General features: G+C 54.7%; 1 protein-coding gene across 1 annotated transcript in view; it reads left to right on the top strand.

The window, feature by feature from the left end:
- Positions 1-18,559, top strand: part of TRRAP (transformation/transcription domain associated protein) — a 467,034-nt gene that overhangs the window by 270,614 nt on the left and 177,861 nt on the right. The window lies entirely within an intron of this gene.

Below are 18,559 nucleotides of genomic sequence, written 5' to 3' on the forward strand. Positions count from 1 at the left end.
AACTGATCGAGCAGGTCATCGATGCGTGGCATTGGGTACGCATCGGCGACCGTGACCGCATTGAGCCCCCTGTAGTCCACGCAGAACCGAGTGGTTCGGTCCTTCTTAGGGACGAGCACTACAGGCGAGGCCCAAGCGCTGTTGGATGCCTGGATCACCCCCAGCTTCAGCATCTCGTCAATCTCCTGGCGCATGTGTTGCTGCACCTCCAGGGAGACCCGATATGCTGAACGCCGGATCGGGGGATGATCCCCAGTGTCCACGTGATGGACAGCCAAGTCAGTCCTTCCGGGCTGGTTGGTAAACAACCCCCGGAAGGGGTGTAGGGTGGCCCACAGCTGGGACCGTTGGTCCTCCAAGAGCTGGTGGCCAACCTCCACATCCTCAATGGATCCGCCTGCCCTAACCTGGGCTAGCATATCCAAGAGGGTTTCCGCTTCTCCCTCCTCGGGCAGGTTGCACACGGGGAGCGCACATGCCTCCCGCTCATGATGTGCCTTCATCATGTTCACATGGAAGGGCTTCCGCCTTCCACGGGCAGGGTCCAGGGTGACCAGGTACGTTACAGGGTTGAGCTGCTGGTACACGAGGTATGGGCCTTCCCAGGCTGCCTGAAGCTTGTCCTGTGGTACGGGGACCAGTACCCACACCTTTTGACCCACTTGGTAGGTCCTCTCACAAGCGTTCTGGTCGTACCAACGCTTCTGATCGGCCTGGGCTTGAGCCATATTGTCGTGTACCAGTTGCGTCAAGGCCTGCATTTTGTCCCGGAAGCGCATGACATACTCGATAACCGACACTCCAGGGGTGGCCAAATCCCCTTCCCAAGCCTCTTTCACCAGAGCCAGGGGGCCCCGCACACGTCGCCCGTACAGGAGCTCAAACGGTGAGAATCCTGTTGAGGCCTGTGGAACCTCCCGGTAAGCAAATAACAGGTGTGGGAGATACCGCTCCCAGTCACGCCCATGGGAGTCGACCAACATCTTAAGCATCTGCTTTAAGGTGCCATTGAACCGCTCGCACAGGCCATTAGTCTGTGGATGGTACGGGCTGGCCACCAGATGTCGCACCTGGACTTGTTTACAGAGGGCTTCCATCAGCTGGGACATGAATTGGGTCCCCCGGTCAGTGAGCATTTCCTGGGGAAAACCCACTCGGGAGAAAATCTCCAGCAATGCGGTGGCCACCTTGTCAGCCCGAATGGACGACAAGGCCACTGCTTCTGGGTACCGGGTGGCATAGTCCACTACCGTCAGTATGAAGCGTTTCCCGGAGCTGCTGGGGATGGCCAGCGGGCCGACCAGATCCACAGCCACCCTCCTGAAAGGCTCATCGATGATTGGCAGAGATACCAGTGGGGCTTTGGGGCGTGGCCCCGCCTTCCCCACTCTCTGACAGGTTTCACACGAACGGCAGTAGGCAGCCACATCGGCCCCCATTTTTGGCCAGTAGAAATGCTGGTTTAACCTGGCCTTGGTCTTAGCGATCCCTAGGTGTCCGGCCATCGGAATCTCATGTGCGATCCGCAACAACTCCGTCCGGAACGGATAGGGTACCACCAACTGTCGGTCCCTGGGCCACGCCTCCGGTGAACCCTGCTGGACCGTGGCCCGGTACAGCCGTCCTTGGTCCCAGACCACTCGCTCCGGGTCCGAGTCCGAGGGAGGCTGTGCCGCCTGCTCTTTAAGAGCTTTCAGGCTGTCGTCAGCTTCTAACGCTGCCTGAAACCCCTGACTAGATGTGGCCAGAATCGACGAGACTGTCACATCTTCAGTCAGTACCCCGGGACCTGTGTCCTGGCCTCCACCTGACTCGGCTGCCACTTGGTCAGAAGGGGAAGAGCTATCGGACCTCCGGGAGGCCCCTTGGCTCCCAGCACTCCCACTGCGGGTGACAGCGGCCACAGCCGCTGCGACCGTGGGTCGTGCCTGCTCCTCCTCCGTTCCTGACCAAGTCGCCGGTTCAGGCAGACCTACCTGGCTTCCTGACACCCCGGTTGTGGGGGAACCATGCACCGAGATCTTACCTGGGAGCACTTCCGCTCCTGGACCGGCCCCAATCTCACCTGCCTGTTCCCCTCCTGCAGCAACAGAACCCCGCTGTGAAATCTCTGGGGACCCCACATTTGCTGTGGTAGCCCCCACCCCACACACTGGTCCTCCCCCTGCAGCACCCTGCTCTCTGCTTATCCCTGCAGAGGGCAACAGATCCCAGCTCACAGGCTGATTACTTGTAGAGGCATTGTCACACCTTTCTCTGACCCCCTCCCCTGTCACAGCTGCAGCTGAGTGTGTGTCTATGGTGTCTATGCAAGCAGAAATATCAGAGTTCACTCCCTCCTCCCTTACATCATTCATAGATAACACATTAACATTGTTAGGAGTCATGTCAGTACGGGCTGAAGGTTCAGCCCTTGGGGGGGGCCCAAACTGGGAGGTTATCTGCCCCAAATCTGTCCCAAGTAGCACGTTTGCAGGGATCCGATCAGTTACCCCCACCTCCCTCACCCCTCGCCCTGCGCCCCAGTCCACATAAATGTCAGCAACAGGCAGCGCCGGGTCAGTGCCTCCAATCCCGGAGACAGCGAGGGTTTTTCCAGGGATCAAGTCTTGGGGGGACACCATCTCAGGCCGCACCAGAGTCACCTCCGAGGCGCTGTCTCGCAGTCCTATGGTCACAGACCGGCCGACGGTGACAGGTTGGAAGCTGTCCAGGGACCTACCACCACCCCCACCCACACAATACACCTTGGGCGGCCCTTGGGACGGGGACGGAGCCGGGGCCTTGGGACGCTGAGGGCACATGGCCTTGAAGTGTCCAGGTAGGTTGCACTGGTGGCACCGTCTTGGTTCCGCCACGGGCCTGGAGAGGGGAGTTGAGGGGGACACCCCCTGCAGTCTAGGGGCAGGTGGGGCAGTCGCAGAATTCATCTTACCCCCTCTCCAGGTGCTGCTGGTGGCCGCTCTCCTGGCCTCAGGGGCCCGGTTGTTGGTGTAGTCATCGGCAAGGGCAGCTGTAGCCGTGGACCCCTTTGGCTTCTGGTCTCGGATGAACTGGCGGAGATCCTCAGGGCAGTTCCACAAGAGTTGCTCCGTGATGAACAAGTCCAGGATCTCCGGTCCGGTGGAAAGCTGCAGGCCTTGGGTCCAGTGGTCGGCAGCTCGGGCAAGTGCCCGCCGGTGGTCAGCCCAGGAGTCCTTTGGTCCCTTCTGTAGGCTCCGGAACTTCTTGCGGTAGGACTCTGGAGTGAGGTTGTACTGTTGGATCAGGGCCCGCTTGATGGTGTCGTAGCCCTGATCTGCCTCAGCAGGCAAGTCCCCAAGGACATCCAGGGCCTTACCCCTTAAACGGGGGGTCAGGTATTTGGCCCACTGGTCCTTGTCCAGATGGTGCTGCAAGCAAGTCCGTTCAAAAGCAGTCAAGAAAGAGTCCAAGTCTCCATCCTTCTCCAGCACTGGGAAGTCCTCAACACGGACCTTTGGAAGTTTGGTGTCTCGAAGGTCACGTGTGGCTGATGAGGGCCGGAGCTGAGCTAGCTGCAGCTGGTAGTCACGGTCTGCCTGTCGCTCTCGCTCTTCACGCGCTGCCTGCCGCTCTCGCTCCGCAGCCTCACGCTCTGCGTGCCGCTCTGCCCTGCGCTCTGCCAGGAGTTCCTTGTAGCCCTTCTGGTCTCCAGCCTGGAGAAGGGCCATAGCCATTTGAAGAAGGCTATCCGAGCCTCCCAGGCTCGGTGGAATGGCACGTGGTGATCTGCGGCACGCTGCAGAGCTAGGCGATTCACTGTCCCTTTCAGAGCGGAGGGCTGGCATCTGGCTCGTTGAGGAACCTTGGGTGAGCTGCTCCTCATCTTGTCCATAATTGCCAGCTTGTGCGCTGTCCTCTGCAGAACGGTTTTCTGGCGTCGAGCTCCTGGAGGACTCGTGGGCAACCTCCTCATTGCTGTCCACAGCACCGTCCTCCCTCTCTTCGGCTCCTGCTTTAGCATTGGCCAGTTGCATAGCTCTGCTCCTGGTGCCATCAGCCATTCTTGCAGACTTTTGGTCACTGACACAGAACTGACACCTGATGCCTCCACACACCTTACAGTATCTGCACTCTGACACTCTAGTGTTGAGCTAGTCTGAAGACCCCAGCAGCCACAGCTGCTGCAGGCAGTCTTTAGTGTCTGGGAGTATGGGTCTCACACTCACACACACTATTATCTCGATCCCACCGCTATGCCACCAATATGTCACAAACCACCGGGGGGGTCACTCAGAAATCCCCCGCGCTGGCTACCAGTACGTCACAATCGGGGGGTAACAAGTGGGGGTCACCCCTCCTTTATACCTCCCGACCGACAGACAGAGCACGTGACGCGCTCTCTAGCGCCCCTCTTATAGTCAGGCCAATTATGGAATTGCCCGACAATAAGCAAGGAGGCCGCTATACTACTTATGCCGATTATTGAAGGGTCCCCGGTGAGAGTAAGGTATATATTCCCCCGACCTCCGCGGGCGGAATATATAAAACGTCCCTGAATCTCACTGGCCTCCCCACAATAATCCTTGGCACAACTCGCTGCCACCAACCGCTTCACGGTAACTATTAGCCGAACACACAGACGTGGGATTCAAGATCGAGATAACAGAACAGCCCAAGATTAATTATATAATTTAATCAGCCTAAAGCCACACTAGAAACTACAATATATACAATAGGGAATCTACAGAATATACATATGTCAGAGTACAGTTACAATCAAAGCATGGGTTACAAACAGGCATACACAGTTCCAGCAGTTACCTTGTTGCGTCTGGCCACAGGGGGGCGCTGTAGACCAGGTTTCCAGGAACTCCCTCACAGGTCTTTCCCAACCAGGCCCCCGAGCAGAAGAACACTGGAAAATGGCCGAAGTAGGGTTATCAACCTGGGCAGATCCAGGTCCCCTCCTACCTTAGTGACCTCACAGGGAAGCACTGCCACTCCCCCTGCATGGATCAGAATTATCCAGCAAAGGGGATATTGGCCATAACTTTGCCTGGGAGCGTCGTAGGCGGACGCCAATGCTCTCATTGTGACAGTTATGAATTTAGCTACAGAACGAGGGGACTCATGACCTGTCTGCCAGTTCCCCATTGGCTGATATCACGCCTGGGGCATTTCCCAATGTCCTGCTCCCATAAAAAGGGTGTGCCGGCATCGTCCGCATGCAGAGACACCATTTTTATGGTTGCCATATTTATCGGAAATATGGCTTGCGAGATATGAACCATTTTTTACTGGAGTCGTTCTGTCTGGCTATTTCCATAGCCTTGCTAATGAGATACAACTCTTGTTACAGGGTGACGGCAGGGAGTCATCCTGTGTCCATTGTTCCCACACCACCTCATTTCCATATCACAGGACATGGCCATGGGATTTGTTGCTAAACCAGTTGTGTGAAGGAAAGGGGGGGTGACACCAGGAGAGGGCTTCCTGACATACTTGAATATCATGATTTATCGTCATATCTCCGGATTTACCTCACAGGGTCCCATACACATCAGCTGGTGGTCCAGTCCTAGCGGGTCCCATACACATCAGTTGGTGGTCCAGTCCTAGCTGGGTCCCATACACATCAGCTGGTGGTCCAGTCCTAGCGGGTCCCATACACATTAGCTGGTGGTCCAGTCCTAGCGGGTCCCATACACATCAGCTGGTGGTCCAGTCCTAGCGGATCCCATACACATCAGCTGGTGGTCCAGTCCTAGCGAGTCCCATACACATCAGCTGGTGGTCCAGTCCTAGCGGGTCCCATACACATCAGCTGGTGGTCCAGTCCTAGCGGGTCCCATACACATCAGCTGGTGGTCCAGTCCTAGCGAGTCCCATACACATCAGCTGGTGGTCCACTCCTAGCGGGTCCCATACACATCAGATGGTGGTCCACTCCTAGCGGGTCCCATACACATAAGCTGGTGGTCCAGTCCTAGCGGGTCCCATACACATAAGCTGGTGGTCCAGTCCTAGCGGGTCCCATACACATAAGCTGGTGGTCCAGTCCTAGCGGGTCCCATACACATAAGCTGGTGGTCCAGTCCTAGCGGGTCCCATACACATAAGCTGGTGGTCCAGTCCTAGCGGGTTCAGCTAAGTCATGTAATGTGAATAGGCACCAGATGAAAAGGGCTCAGTTGTTGCACTTTATTCCTGCTGCTCCGATGAGTATTTTCTTCATCGTTCCTTATGGGAGACCCAGACCATGGGTGTATAGCTTCTGCCTCCGGATGACACACAAAGTACTACACTCAAACGTGTAGCTCCTCCCTCCTAGCATATACACCCCCTGGTAGCCAGTCCTAGCCAGTTTCAATGCTTTGTTTTCAGGAGGTCACACACACACATGCATTCTCTGATTTTTGATTTTTTGGATTTCAAAGATTTGGAAGAAAAGCGGGTCCAATCTGGACTCCCGGCATGTCCCTTCTCACCCCACTGTGTCGGCGGTGCTGTTAAGGTTGACTTTACAAGGCTGGAGCCTTCACATGCCGCGCTCCTTCACCATCCCCTGGGGCTCTGGCTTGAAGTGGGAGCCATCTCAGTTCTCACTGCTTTGCAGGAGACCGGTCTCCATCCGCAGCCCTGTTCAGGATCCTACCGGACGGAGCGTTTAACCCCCCCCCCAGGGACCTGGCACCTGCGTCTCAAAAGCTAAGTATTGAGACGTTTTTACCACAGAAAGTGGTCGTTCCTGGGGCCCCTTGTACTTTATTTATTGGGGGGAGTGTGTTATGTAACTGTGGTAACCTTTCCGGCCGGTTCTGCAGTTTTCACTGGAGAACCGCGCCGATGGTGCCTGCACGCTGGCCGCATGTTTAAATCTAGGCCCCGGCTTCGCCTGAGGCCTAGTTTCGGTTTCACTCCCCCTGCATGTCAGCATGCAGAGGGACAGTGTGGCTCCGCCCAGCGGCTGTTCAGCACAGGGAACGGACACTCCTCACTGAGGACAGATTCCCTCCCCTGTATACCTCATTTGCCCGCTCTCAGAGTAGGCCCCGCCCCCTCTCCTCGCTCCGGTCGCCATTTTCTCAGCGTTCTCAATGTCTGCATAGGCACAGAGATACCACATTGTGACAAATGGGGGCCTGGGCTGGGGGACTGGAGGGCACAGAAATGTATGTTAAACGGTCTGGCAAGCCACAACCTCCAGTTGTGCAGCTGCTTATATTCTCTGTTTATATACTCTGCTGGGGGTCATTCTGGAGATGCATTCCCTCACAGAGCCCCCACTTCTGCAGCATGTCTCACATCAGAGCAAGGCTGTTCTTAGTACGCACTGCATGTAGACTCGTACTGCCTGTACTGAGCACATAAACACAGTGGTCCCTCAGCCTGGAGGCTCGTCAGTGGCCCCTCCAGCTGCTCCGGTGGTGCTGAGCATGCATTAGCCCCCTTCTTAGGGCGCTTCGGCTGCTACGGCTCGCTCAGCAAAGCTCTCAGAGGACTCTTCATCTCAGACCCCGTCCTCCTAAAATGGAGACGCAGGGTCCCCTGTCCTTCCCCGTCCCGCAGCTCTGATTCACGAGCTGACTCGCTGGACGAGGAGGATGTCTTTACTGGGGGCTCGGACGCTACTTAATGTACCATTGATCTGTCCGAAGGTGATGCAGATGCTAATGATGATTGCGTCCATTATATTTGTACTGGACCTCAATCCGCCTGTATCAGGGGAGTATCCCCCTCTGGCAGAAAGGCATCAGTATACCTTAAGAGAACAAGGAGTGTGTTCCTTAACCACTCCAGTTTTCAGCCCACTGTGACAAGCCCAGAGCCTGTCCTGACAGACGCTCCCAAAGCGTGGTTCTGATGACTGTTTCCCCCTTCCACCAGAGGTGGTCAAGGAGTGGGCTTATTCACCAACGTTGGTCCCTCCGGTGTCTAGTATTTTAGCCCTGATAGTTGTATCAGTGCCTGACGGCACCTCTCTAAGATTCCCACTGTACATTAATTCTGTACTGGTCCTCAATCCGCCAGTATCAGAGGAGCAACCCTCTCTGGCAAAAAGGCACCAGTTTACCTTGCCTAAGAGAACAAGGAGTGTGTTCCTTAACCGCTCCAGTTTTCAGGCTACTGTGACCAAGCCCAGGGTCTGCTCTGGCAAACGCTTCCCAAAGCGTGGTTCTGATGACAGTTTTCCCCTTCCACCAGAGGTGGTCAAGGAGTGGGCTCATTCACCAAAGGTGGTCCCTCTGGTGTTTAGACTCTCAGCCCGGACGTTGTATCAGTGGCTGATGGCTCCTCACTTACGGTTTTGCTGTCCGCCAGGTTGTCCTTCTGGCCAAATCTGTATGGAGGCGGCAGGGGCTTCGTTCTCCCCAGCTTTTGCAGCAGTGCGGCTTTCAAAGCCATCTCTGCTCTCTCTTGAGGAGATGCATTCCCTCACAGGGACCCTTTGCCCGAAATGGTTGCCTTAACTTCCAGACTTCAGTCTTTTCATCCTATGCCATGTCCGCCATGCTGGAGACTCTCACCACACTGCGGTGGCCTCGGCTAATTTCCTCGCTATCCGCAGGCTCCGGTGGCTTCGGAAGCGGAAGGCGGATGCTTCTAAAGAAGTTCCTTGCTGGGCTCCCTTGTGCTGGGACCAGACTATTCGGGAACAACTGGATGAAATTATTAAGGAAGCTCTTGGCGGGAAGAGTTTCTTCCATGCCACAAACCTAAACCAGGAAACCTGTCCAGGGCAGGAATCAGTCGAGGTTTCGTTCTTTTTGTTCCTCCATCTGATCGTTCTCTAAGCCCTCGGCCTCGTCCACTGACTCAGCCAAGGATCGTAAACCCAAATGGCGCACGAGAAGACCGCAGGAGATGCTGCCACTAAGTCAGCCTCCTCCTGGCTATCTAGCCACGCCAACAACGTCCTTGGTCGGTGGCAGGCTCTCCCACTTTGGCGACGTATGGTTTTAACACGTCTCCGATCAGTGGGTGCGAGATACCATCTCCCACGGCTACAGGATAGAACTCTATCCAGCCCGCCAAACAGATTTTTTCTGTCAACTCCCCCCTGCTCCAAGGCCGCCGCCTTCTCACAGGCTGTGGCATTCTTGCAGGCCACTGGAGTGATTGTACCGGTTCCCGACTGGGAACGGTTCTGAGATTTCTGCTTAAATCTATTCCTAGTACCCGAGGAGGGCGGTGCCTTCCGACCTGGATCTCAAGCTTCTCAAGCATGTTCAGGTGCAGCAGTTTCGCATAGAGTCTCTGCGATCAATCAATGACCCAAGGAGATTCCCTAGCCTCCATCGACATCAGAGATGCCTATCTGCATGTGCCAATCGCAGTTTCACACCAGCGTTGGCTACGTTTTGCAATCAGAGTGGTCCAATTCGTGGCTCTTCCCTTGGGGTTAGCCACGGCCCCTCGAGTATTCTCAAGGTCGGGGCAGCTGTGTTGCGGTCCTGCACCTCTAGGGGTTGGCAGTGATCCTTTTGTCCTGGACAGCCTTCTGGTCTGGGCTTCATCCAGTGCAGACTGTTAGCGGAGTGCCTCGCTCACTCTCGCCACTCTAACCAATTCGGGTGGTTTGTCATTCTGTCCAAGTCCACTCTGACTTCGACCCAGAAGTTCACATACTCAGGGACGCAATTCGGGACTCTGTCGGCACTTGTGAAGCTGCCCTTAGTCAAACAGCAGTCCCTCCGCTGGTGGTCGACGTCGTTCCATCAGGCACCTAATACAGGTGCTGGATCAGATGGTGGTGTCAATGGAAGCGATTCCTTTGTCCAGTTCCATCTGCGTCCTCTGCGGCTGGATATTTTCCGCTGTTGGAACAAGCGGACTTCCTCCTTCCACGGGGCGGTGGCTTCGCCACAGACCAGGGGCTCGTTTCAGTGGTGACTTCGTCCCCTCTGTCTCAGGGACGCTCCTTCCTGGCTCCGTCCCGGGTGATCCTCACCAAGATGCTAGTCTATCCGGCTGGGGAGCAGTATATCTCCACCATGGAGCGCAGGGCACTTGGACTCTGTCCGAATCAGCCCTCTGGATCAATGTGCTGGAAATCAGAGCTGTGTTTCTAGCTCTCTAAGCCTTTCACCATCTGTTGGCGGCCAGGCACATTCGAGTCCAGTCAGACAACGCTACAGCGTTTGCCTACATCAACCTCCAGGGCGGGACACTCAGCCGCCTGGCAATGTTGGAGGTTCACATTCTTCAGTGGACGGAGGACTTCTAGTCCACCATATCCACAGCCCACATCCCAGACGTGGAAAACTGGGAGGCTGATTGTCTCAGCCGTCAAACCGTGGCTCCACGATCCTCAGGTTTTTGCGGCAGACGCACTGGTTCAAGTTTGGTCCCAGCTTCGTCTGTCTAACGTTTTTCACCCTCTAGTTCTTGCCCAGAGTCCTGCGCAAGATCAGAAAGGAGGGCCGTCGGGTCATTCTCATTACTCCAGACTGACCCAGGCAAGTTTGGTACCCTGACCTGCTCCATCTGTCCGTAGAGGTGCCATAGCATCTCCCGGACTGTCCAGACCTTCTCTCACGAGGTCCGTCCTTCCGCCAGAACCTGCGGCTCTCAGATTGACGGTGTGGCGTTTGAGTCATGGATCTTGTCGACTTCTGGTATCCCTCCTGAAGTCATCTCCACTCTGACTCGAGCTCCGAAGTATCCTTTGGCCTTTTGGCCTTGCCGACCCTCCTGTCCCTTCTACAGTCCGGTCTGCAGCTAGGACTATCCCTCAATTCCCTTAAGGGACAGGTCTCGGCTCTATCAGTGTTGTGCCAGCGGCGTATCGCCCGGCTGGCCCAGGTGAGCTCCTTCATGCAGGGCGTATCTCACATCATTCCGCCTTACCGGCGGCCCTTGGAGCCCTGGGACCTTGATTCGGTCCTCACGGCTTCCGGAAACCCCCCTTTGAGCCTCTTAGGGAGGTTTCTTAGTTTAGTCTTTCACAGAAGGTGGTCTTTCTAGTGGCCATAACTTCCCTCAAGAGAGTCTCTGTTTTGGCTGCACTCTCTTCGGAGTCCTCCCTTCATCAAGACAAGGTGGTTCTCCGTCTGACTCCGGACTTTCTCCCTAAGGTGGTTGCTGTTCCACCTTAACCGGGGCATTTTCCCTGCCTTCCTTTTGTCCGGCACCTGTTCATCGCTTTGAAAGAGCGTTGCATACTCTGGATCTGGTGCGGGCGCTCCGGTTCTATGTGTCTCGCACCGCTGTTCTTAGGCGGTGCACCTCTTTTTTGTGCTGACTGCTGGTCAGCGTAAGGGCCTTTCGGCTTTTAAGCCGACCCTGGCTCGTTGGTTTAGGTCGGCCATTTCCGATACCTACCAGGGTACTCAAGTGCCTCTCCCGCCGGGGATCAAGGCACACTTGACCAGGGCTTTTGGTGCCTCTTAGGCTTTCAGGCCCAGGCTACGGCTCAGCAGGTCTGTCAGACTGCCACTTGGACTAGTCTGCATACCTTTTCGAAGCACTACCAAGTGCATGCTCTTGCTTCGGCAGATGCGAGCTTGGGCAGACGCATCCTTTAGGCGGCTGTCGCCCATTTGTGAAGTTAGGTTTCGCCTACTTCTCAGTTTTTCTATTTATTCCCACCCATGGACTGCTTTAGAACGTCCCATGGTCTGGGTCTCCCATAAGGAACGATGAAGAAAAAGAGAATTTTGTTACTTACCGTAAATTCTTTTTCTTATAGTTCCGACATGGGAGACCCAGCACCCTCCCTGTTGCCTGTTGGCAGGTTTCTTGTTCCGTGTGTTATCACCGGCTGTTGTTGTAGACAGAGGTTCCGGTTGTTCCGGGTTTTGCTCTGTCTCTACTTGTGGGTGGATGTCCTCCTTCAACTTTTGCACTAAACTGGCTAGGACAGGCTACCAGGGGGTGTATATGCTAGGAGGGAGGAGCTACACGTTTGAGTGTAGTACTTTGTGTGTCCTCCGGAGGCAGAAGCTATACACCCATGGTCTGGGTCTCCCATGTCGGAACTATAAGAAAAAGAATTTACGGTAAGTAACAAAATTCTCTTTCTTTGTCGCTCCATTGGGAGACCCAGACCATTGGGTGTATAGGCTATGCCTCCAGAGGCCGCACAAAGTATTACACTAAAAGTGTAAAGCCCCTCCCCTTCTGCCTATACACCCCCCGTGCTCCCACGGGCTCCTCAGTTTTTTTGCTTTGTGCGAAGGAGGCAGACATGCACGCACAGCTCCACAGATTGGTCAGCAGCAGCTGCTGACTATGTCGGATGGAAGAAAAGTGGGCCCATATAGGGCCCCCAGCATGCTCCCTTCTCACCCCACTCTTGGCGGTGTTGTTAAGGTTGAGGTATCCATTGCGGGTACGGAGGCTGGAGCCCACATGCTGTTTTTCCTTCCCCATCCCCCTCAGGGCTCTGGGTGAAGTGGGATCCTATCGGTCTCCAGGCACAGGAGACCGTGCTTCATCCACAACTCCTGTGGAGCCTGCTGGATAGGAGCCGGGTACCGTTCAGGGACATGGCCCTGCTACTTGGAGGTACTCTGTATCCCTGTGGGGACCGCGCACAGCAACACTACAGCTTTGCTGGGTGTGCTAGTGCACCGGGGACCGCGGCGCTGACCGGGTTAAAATGTGCCATTACACACTCAGCGTTGCTGAGTGTGTTTTATGTATAGGGACTGCCGCGCTGACCGCCGCTGCCGCGGAAACACTGCGGCGCGGCTGGGATTTGTAGTGCGCCGGGGACTTCCGCGCTGGCCGCGCATATACGGCGGCCGCGCTTATTACTCGAGTCCCCGGCTTTTTGCGGCCTAGTTTCCCTTTCCTCCCGCCCTCAGCCCTGACATGCAGGGGAAGGGCGGGAAGCTGCACAGAACGAGCAGCACTGAGGGCTGGAGCATGCTTTGCATACTCCACCCCTCTCACTGTGCACAGTGCGGCTCCAGTTCCCGCACTTTCTCGGCCACGCCCACGACTCCCTCCTCTCCTCAGGACGCCGGCAGCCATTCCTGTCAGCTCCTCGGACGCAGCAGAGGGGGACAAAGTCTGGGAGACCCAGGCAGGGACTTGGTTGGCCTCACAACCGCTTGAAGCGGGTGCTAAGCAGCACCTGTGGTGCTAGCCCCATTGTGCAGTACTGTAACTATACTGTATATGTTTATGGTATATACTTTACACTGTATGGTGCACAGTTGATTTCTGGCTATATACCCTATTGTGTTGCTCAGGGAAGATAATAGCATGGCGCCCACAAAAGGCAGGGGTGCCAAAACACAGGCTTATTATGCTGCCTGCGCCGCATGTACGACCCCGCTACCGGCAGGTTCCACTGACCCTCATTGTATACAGTGCTCGGGCCCTGTGACACTTACTCAGCCAGAAATACAAAATTATCCCCGGCACTCCAAGAGAAAAAAAAAAAACAATGTCTGGGTATTTTTGATGTTTTTTATTGTGAATAGTCTTATCTCGACGTTTCGGTCATACCTTGACCTTTATCAAGAGAATTAATCAGACTATGAAGCAGAGAAATCGGTATGTGCATACTACTCGAGGGAGGGAGCAATACGAGTCACCACTCATATGAAGAGGAACTTATCAGGTGCGTATGAGCGCTGTGACTGAATAATAGACAATCGGGATCAGCCAGTCAATAGTCTATGGGGTAATCATGTAGTGGTATTCCACCGAGGTAGAAAGTCGTATGTCGTGACTGTCCAATAATTGGCTACTGTATAGGTGCCATGCCAATCTTGTTAGTGAGCAGAGGACCTGTCAAACAGCATGAAATGGTGTGCGGGAGGTAATGTGTCTCTGGAAACTTGTGACACCAATACATTAGCTAAATGGTCAATATGATCACGTCCATCGAACATTTGTTTAAAATACTTTCGTACTTTGTACAGTATTCGGGGTTATCCGAAAATAAGGTAGGACGAAGGGGTACTCTGAGGCCTCGCGGGATTCGCTGAACTTTATGGTACTCAGCTAATGTAGCGCAATGTAAGTCCAAAGCTGTGTATCTCTTTAGCTCCTTTTCATAGTCGCGGGTACGAATCTCTTCAGTGGGAACTGATAAAAAAGTGCGTGGTGTGGTGACCCTTGACAGGATACTTGTCACCTCTTCATTAGCATATGAAAAAGTATTGAAAGACATTGAGGTCAGGAAAAAACACGGATGATAGGAGCCCAGGAAAAATAAAGTCCAATAATTCGTATAGACCTGGCTCACTATGAATGCGGGTGCTCTAGGGAAACAGTCAATACTCCAAAAATACATAATTTTTTTCTCTTGGAGTGCCGGGGATAATTTTGTATTTTTGGAGTATTGACTGTTTCCCTAGAGCACCCGCATTCATAGTGAGCCAGGTCTATACGACTTACTCAGCCAGAGCCTCTGCTAAGAGGGGCCCAGGGGGAGCCACCTGCTGACAATGTCCAGGTGACGGGGACAGAGTTTGCAAAACTCTCTGAGACTATGGCTAAGATACTAGAAGCCTTGCAGTACAGGCCGGTATCTCAGCACAGGGACTCTGTTGAATCTTTGTTCCCTGGCTCCCTTCAGTTGGACCAACAATGTCCTCCAGGGGTATCTCATAGATCCCAGGCTGAGGGTTCTGACACAGACCCCAGCCCCAGACCGACTAAGCGAGCTCGCTTAGATTTTCCCTCGACATCATCATATTGTTCAGGGTATCAGCGAGGGGAATCTCGAGTTGATGAAGCGGAGGTAGCTGATCAGGATTCTGATCCTGAGGGCGCTCTCAATCTTAATACTCCAGACGGGGACGCCATAGTGAACGATCTTATTGCATCCATCAATCAAATGCTGGATATTTCTCCCTCAGTCCCTCCAGCAGAGGAGTCGGCTTCTCAGCAGGAGAAATTCCGGTTCAGGTTCCCCAAGCGTACACCGAGTATGTTTCTGGACCACTCTGATTTCAGAGAGGCAGTCCAGAATCACCATGCTTGTCCAGATAAGCGTTTTTCTAAGCGCCTTAAGGATACACGTTATCCCTTTCCACCTGACGTGGTTAAAGGTTGGACTCAGTGTCCCAAAGTGGATCCTCCAATCTCCAGACTGGCGGCTAGGTCCATACTTGCAGTGGAAGATGGGGCTTCACTCAAGGATGCCACTGACAGGCAGATGGAGCTCTGGTTGAAATCCATCTATGAAGCGATCGGCGCTTCTTTTGCCCCAGCATTCGCAGCCGTATGGGCGCTACAAGCTATCTCAGCAGATCAAGCGCAAATTGAAGCAGCCACATGCACGTCCGCGCCACAAGTGGCGTCCATTACCACTCAGACCTCGGCATTTGCGTCTTACGCTATTAATGCTGTCCTGGACTCTGCGAGCCGTACGGCGGTGGCAGCCGCCAATTCGGTGGTACTCCGCAGGGCCTTGTGGCTACGGGAATGGAAGGCAGATTCTGCTTCCAAAAAGCGCTTAACCAGTTTGCCAATTTCTGGCGACAGATTGTTTGGCGAGCGTTTGGATGAAATCATCAAACAATCCAAGGGAAAGGATACATCCTTACCCCAGTCCAAACCGAACATACCCCAACAGAGGAGAGGGCAGTCGAGGTTTCGGTCCTTTCGGGGCGCGGGCAGGTCCCAATTCTCCTCGTCCAAAAGGCCTCAGAAAGAGCAAAGGAACTCTGATGCATGGCGGTCTAAGTCACGTCCTAAAAAGACCACCGGAGGGGCAGCTAACAAAGCGGCTTCCTCATGACTTTCGACCTCCTCATCCCGCATCCTTGGTCGGTGGCAGGCTCTCCCGCTTTTGCGACACCTGGCTGCCACGAATAAAAGACCGCTGGGTTAGAGACATTCTGTCTCACGGTTACAAGATAGAGTTCACCTCTCGTCCCCCGACTCGATTCTTCAGGTCATCCCCGCCTCCCGAGCGAGCAGAGGCTCTTCTGCAGGCGCTGCGCACTCTGAAGGCAGAAGGATTGGTGATCCCTGTTCCTCTTCAGCAACAGGGCCACGGTTTTTACTCCAACTTGTTGTGGTCCCAAAGAAGGACGGGTCTTTCCGCCCTGTCCTGGACCTGAAACTGCTCAACAAACACGTAAAAACCAGGCGGTTCCGGATGGAATCCCTCCGCTCCGTCATCGCCTCAATGTCCCAAGGAAATTTCCTTGCATCGATCGATATCAAAGATGCTTATCTCCACGTACCGATTGCTCCGGAGCACCAGTGCTTCCTGCGCTTCGCCATAGGAAACGAACACCTGCAGTTCGTGGCACTGCCGTTCGGTCTGGCAACAGCCCCACGGGTTTTTACCAAGGTTATGGCTACTGTAGTAGCGGTCCTTCACTCTCAGGGTCACTCGGTGATCCCGTACTTGGACGATCTGCTGATCAAGGCACCCTCTCAAGAGGCATGCCAACGCAGCCTCGAAGCTACCCTGGAGACTCTCCAGAGTTTCGGGTGGATCATCAATTTTCCGAAGTCAAATCTGACACCGGCCCAATCGCTGACATATCTTGGCATGGAGTTTCATACCCTCTCAGCGATAGTGAAGCTTCCGCTGATCAAGCAGCAGTCACTACAGAAAGGGGTACAATCTCTCCTTCAAGGCCAGTCACACCCCTTGAGGCGCCTCATGCACTTCCTGGGGAAGATGGTGGCAGCAATGGAGGCAGTCCCTTTCGCGCAGTTTCACCTGCGTCCTCTTCAATGGGACATCCTACGCAAATGGGACAGGAAGCCGACGTCCCTCGACAGGGACTGTCTCCCTCTCTCAAGCGACCAAAGCTTCCCTTCGGTGGTGGCTTCTTCCCACTTCATTATCAAAGGGGAAATCCTTCCTACCCCCATCCTGGGAGGTGGTCACGACGGACGCGAGTCTGTCAGGGTGGGGAGCGGTTTTTCTCCACCACAGGGCTCAGGGTACGTGGACCCAACAAGAGTCATCGCTTCAGATCAATGTTCTGGAAATACGGGCAGTGTACCTTGCCCTGAAAGCGTTCCAGCAGTGGCTGGAAGGCAAGCAGATCCGAATTCAGTCGGACAATTCCACAGCGGTGGCATACATCAACCACCAAGGCGGCACACGCAGTCGGCAAGCCTTCCTGGAAGTCCGGCGGATTTTGCTGTGGGTGGAAGCAACGGCCTCCACCATCTCTGCAGTTCACATCCCAGGCGTGGAAAACTGGGAAGCAGATTATCTCAGTCGCCAGGGCATGGACGCAGGGGAATGGTCCCTTCACCCGGACGTGTTTCAGGAGATCTGTTGCCGCTGGGGCATGCCGGACGTCGACCTCATGGCGTCCCGGCACAACAACAAGGTACCGATGTTCATGGCACGGTCTCAAGATCCCAGAGCTCTGACGGCAGACGCCTTAGTTCAGGATTGGTCGCAGTTTCAGCTCCCTTATGTGTTTCCTCCGCTGGCACTGTTGCCCAGAGTGTTACGCAAGATCAGGGCCGACTGCCGCCGCGTCATCCTCGTCGCTCCAGACTGGCCGAGGAGGTCGTGGTACCCGGATCTGTGGCATCTCACGGTCGGCCAACCGTGGGCACTACCAGACCGACCAGACTTGCTGTCTCAAGGGCCGTTTTTCCATCTGAATTCTGCGGCCCTCAACCTGACTGTGTGGCCATTGAGTCCTGGATCCTAGCGTCTTCAGGGTTATCTCAAGACGTCATTGCCACTATGAGACAGGCTAGGAAACCAACGTCCGCCAAGATCTACCACAGGACGTGGAAAATTTTCCTGTCGTGGTGCTCTGCTCAGGGTTTTTCTCCCTGGCCTTTTGCCTTGCCCACTTTTCTGTCCTTCCTTCAATCTGGACTGGGAAAGGGTTTGTCGCTCGGCTCCCTTAAGGGACAAGTCTCAGCGCTTTCTGTGTTTTTCCAGAAGCGCCTTGCCAGGCTTCCACAGGTACGCACGTTCCTGCAGGGGGTTTGTCACATCGTTCCTCCTTACAAGCGGCCTTTAGAACCCTGGGATCTGAACAGGGTGTTGAGGGTTCTTCAGAAACCACCATTCGAGCCAATGAGAGATATTTCTCTCTCACGCCTTTCGCAGAAAGTGGTTTTCCTAGTTGCAGTCACTTCTCTTCGGAGAGTGTCTGAGCTAGCAGCGCTGTCATGCAAAGCCCCTTTCCTGGCGTTTCACCAGGACAAGGTGGTTCTACGTCCGGTTCCGGAATTCCTCCCTAAGGTGGTATCCCCCTTTCATCTCAATCAGGATATCTCCTTACCTTCTTTTTGTCCTCATCCAGTTCACCAATGTGAAAAGGATTTGCACTTGTTAGATCTGGTGAGAGCACTCAGACTCTACATTTCTCGTACGGCGCCCTTGCGCCGCTCGGATGCACTCTTTGTCCTTGTCGCTGGCCAGCGTAAAGGGTCACAGGCTTCCAAATCAACCCTGGCTCGGTGGATCAAGGAACCAATTCTCGAAGCTTACCGTTCTGCTGGGCTTCCGGTTCCCTCAGGGCTGAAGGCCCATTCTACTAGAGCCGTGGGTGCGTCCTGGGCTTTGAGGCACCAGGCTACGGCTCAGCAGGTGTGTCAGGCGGCTACCTGGTCGAGCCTGCACACTTTCACGAAGCACTATCAGGTGCATACCTATGCTTCGGCGGATGCCAGCCTAGGTAGACGAGTC

This window comes from Anomaloglossus baeobatrachus, chromosome 7, assembly GCF_048569485.1.
Source record: "Anomaloglossus baeobatrachus isolate aAnoBae1 chromosome 7, aAnoBae1.hap1, whole genome shotgun sequence".
In the NCBI taxonomy this organism is placed as follows: Eukaryota; Metazoa; Chordata; class Amphibia; order Anura; family Aromobatidae; genus Anomaloglossus; species Anomaloglossus baeobatrachus.